Genomic DNA, 3,919 nt, shown 5'->3' with positions numbered 1-3,919 from the left:
TATTTCTCTTACCTTATATTTCTTTCATATCTTTATTATATTGTTATTCATGCCTTACATATTCAGTAAATTATTCGAACTGACATCCTTTTGTTTGTGGACGCTGCGTTCATCCTCGCAGGTAGACAGGGAGATGGTTCAGATCCCTAGGCTTTTTTCACAGCGCTTGTATAGGAGCATTCCACTTGTTCCAGAGCTGCGGTTCAGTTGGTATGATTCTTTTGTGTATATACGGGCATGGGGGGGTTCTGTCCCGTCCTTAGTTTGTTATGCACTCTATGTAGAGGCTCGTAGACAGAGATGTACAGTCAGATGATCTATGACCGTCTCGGTCCATATTTTGTTGTATCACTATCTTGATAGCATTGTCGGCTTGTATAGTTTGAGTTTAACTTGATGACGTATGTAAGTATATATCTTTGGGCTTGTGTCCCTTCCAGCTTATGATATCTATTAGTTAGTATTATGGCCTAGTCAAGTATGATTATGTGATGTATGTATGTCATAAGGTGCTTGGTAGGTTAGCTTCGGGTGCCCGTCATGGCCCTCCGATTGGGTCGTGACAAATGCTCTACTTTCATTTCCTTTTCAGTCCTTGCATGTTTTGGGCAATCATGACCTTGAAGTTGCTTGAAGCAGTCCCAATGATGGTCCTTATTCCTTCAGTGGGAACCTTCAGAATTATTCCTAGTACTTCTTCGGTTAACTCAAAATCTGTTCCACTGACAGATGCAATAAGGGTGCCATGGTCGTTGGAGTAGTAGAGATTTGCAAAGAACTCAACTACATGTGCCTCATAAGTATTTGGAATTGGTGGAGCAAACAGATGACTCTATTTAAGAAAATCAATAATTTCAAGCAATTCCCTCCTTTCAAATTTTTCAGCAATTTTTGGTTCGACCACCCTACCAAGCAATACTTTTTGCTTCTTTAGATTCTCCCTTCTTTCATTTTCACTTTGAGCAACATATTTCCCCACTCTGTGTTTCTTTGAGGAACCAGATTCCTCATTGCTTAAACTTTTCGTTTTCTTTGAGGAGTTAGATTTGTCATCCCCCATTGGTGTGACTCTTTGTTTTCTGCTCCTTTTCTTTGCTCAGAAATTTCTTTATCATCATCATTTGCGGTTGCAGTTTCCACATCCACCACTTCAATTTCATCAGTTAATTGACTCTTAACCGGAGTGCTTCTGGTCCTCTTGGTACCTTTTGCTTTGTTTGCCTTAGGGTTGAGTGTGCTGTTCGAGTAGAGGTAGTTCTCACTCTGGATTCAGGTTTACTCCTAGATCTTTTTCTTAACTTGAAGGCAAGTGGTACGTCCTCGTCAACAGATTCATTTTGACCATGAACTTACTCAGCTGCAATCTCAGCCAAGGGTACAACATTATGGGATACGGGTTCAGGATTCAACATCAAGTCTCGGTTCATGTTGGGAGAACTTGGTGTCTCATCCTGCACAGGACTTGTCCTGTGTTCAGATTTAGACATTACCTGTATTGAAGGAACAGGTCTCTCCTTTTCTTCTTCTGAAGGTCTAATATTTCCCATTTCACTTAAGGATTTTGCAAAACCTGCCATAAGAACGGTATCACTATCCATCTTACTGGATCGATTTTGAACAATGCCAGAGATGGTCCCGTCCACCTTTATAGGCGATTCCTCTACTGACTCTTCTACTAAATCATCTCCTTCTCTATGACACACAGAAGTAAGAGGGTTACTCATTTTCACATTATTATCTTCCTCAATTCCTTTGTTGATTTCTCCTGTTTGCTCCTCCTTATTGCACACAATCCCTTCCTTATACATGTCTTGAGAGATTGGGTTTCTCTTGACTAGATTTCTTTGTTCTTTTCTTTTCCCTCCATCTCATCAGTATCTCGAAAATATTTTGAGACAGATGCGGTGTGTTTGCTACTCTCAACTTGGTCTAACGCTTTTAGAGGAAGTGCTGACTCTTTAGGGGAGTGACTATTGACGGGAGATTCTGGTTAAGTGACAAAGGGATTTTGATCTAAGCAAGTTTAGGGTTCTAGGGAAGACAAAGGCTGATTCAATTTGGGTGAATTTTTGGACTTAGGTAGAGAGGAGGTGAGGTTTGTTTCAGAAGGGGCTTGAGAGGTGAATTCTTTGTTAGACATGATGAGATTCTAACTTAGAGAGAGATGAAGAAGGTTCTGAGAGTGAGAGAGAAAGAGAGAGAGAGAGAGAGAGAGAGAAAGAGAGCAGGTTTGTGTAACGACAAGGGGAAGTGAGAGAGTGATTTGAATTTCTGATTTCAAATGAGGGAATAGCGAAGCTACTTAGGAAGCTTTGAAAAGGGTAAAGTAACGATTGGGTCAGGTTAGAAAAAGCTGTAACATTCGGAGGAAGTTTTTAAGCGTTCCAGCGAAGCAGTTTTTAATGACATGGCACTTAAAAGACAGTTTCAATTTTATGCAGCTATGAAGAGACTACTAACCTGAGTTGCAGAGACCAGGTTTCTTGTCCCCTCCCCCCCTCCTTTTTAAAAAAAAAAAAAAAAAAGAATGGGCAATCATTCTGGCTTATGCCATGTTTCTTTAAGCTTGCATTGATCTGAGACATCCATGCGTGTAGACCTGAAATCTATACATGTGCAAGTTAGATATTGCGAAGGAACACTTTTCAACCAGAATCAGAAACATCACACTCTCTTTGAGAAATAAGGGGGATCAGGTCTCTTTATGTTTGCTTTGACACGACATCTTTGATTTCGAGCCTTCTGCGCCTTTGCTGCATTTCCTTCAGAAGTAGCAATTTACAAAGTCGTGGGAAGGTGTCCTTCCACAAGTACACACTTTCCTTTTCTCCATTTAGGCAGATCGTCTCTTTTCTGGTGGTGATCAGGTTCCTCCCTTTTTCGTTTTTGCTTAGCAGTGTCTTCATTTCTCCTTGTTGCATTTGCGTTGACAGGGTGATTCTCTTCCAGAAAATGGACTTGTTTGCAATGAGAGTACTCTGATCCTTCTGCTTTAAGATTGCTTTTGCCAAGTGAATGATAGGAGGCAGTGGTCTTTTGAGATCCATATTCTTGTCTGTCCTTTATAATAGTTATATCTATAGAAGGAGTTAAGGACCAGGTCTTCTGCAGAGATTTTTCTAGCTTGATGTTCACTTCACACAGGTTCTCCAGAGGCTCCCTATGCTTATGCTTCTCAGCTTCAGGGCTTATTTTTATTTGCTCGAGTTTGCTCTCATAGTCATCCTGAGCTTTGTCTGATACCTCAGATAGCGTATTCATCAGTTCTTTGATGTTGTTGTTTAGACGAAGGTTTTCTCTAGTAACTTTCTCAACTTGCTCTTGTAGATCTACGATGCATATGATCATGCCATCTCTCTCTTGTTCTGTACTGCCAAGTTTCTCAACTGTCTCTTTCTTCTCTTTAATGAGTCCATGAAGCTCATTTATCAATTTTTTTTAGGGAAAAGGGTCAAAAATACCCCTCTACTTTGGAAAAAGGGCTAAAAATATCCTCCAAACTTATTTTAGGTCAAAAATATCCCTCCCATCCTTAAAGTTTTCAAATATACCCCTGCCTTGACGGAAATTATCCCCTAAAATAATCCGAAATTATTTTTTAAACCCGCTCCATCATTTAAACCCGACCCAACTAAATAATAACCCATAAGATCCCCTTATTCTCCCAATTCCCTCAAACTTCAAACCTACATATTGGGGGAATAAGGGGATCTTATGGGTTATTATTTAGTTGGGTCGGGTTTAAATGATGGAGCGGGTTTAAAAAATAATTTCGGATTATTTTGGGGGATAATTTCCGTCAAGGCAGGGGTATATTTGAAAACTTTAAGGATGGGAGGGGTATTTTTGACCCAAAATAAGTTCGGAGGATATTTTTAGCCCTTTTTTCAAAGTAGAGGGGTATTTTTGACCCTTTTCC

Source organism: Lycium ferocissimum, chromosome 9, assembly GCF_029784015.1.
Source record: "Lycium ferocissimum isolate CSIRO_LF1 chromosome 9, AGI_CSIRO_Lferr_CH_V1, whole genome shotgun sequence".
Classification (NCBI taxonomy): Eukaryota; Viridiplantae; Streptophyta; class Magnoliopsida; order Solanales; family Solanaceae; genus Lycium; species Lycium ferocissimum.
This window is presented reverse-complemented; position numbering follows the sequence as displayed.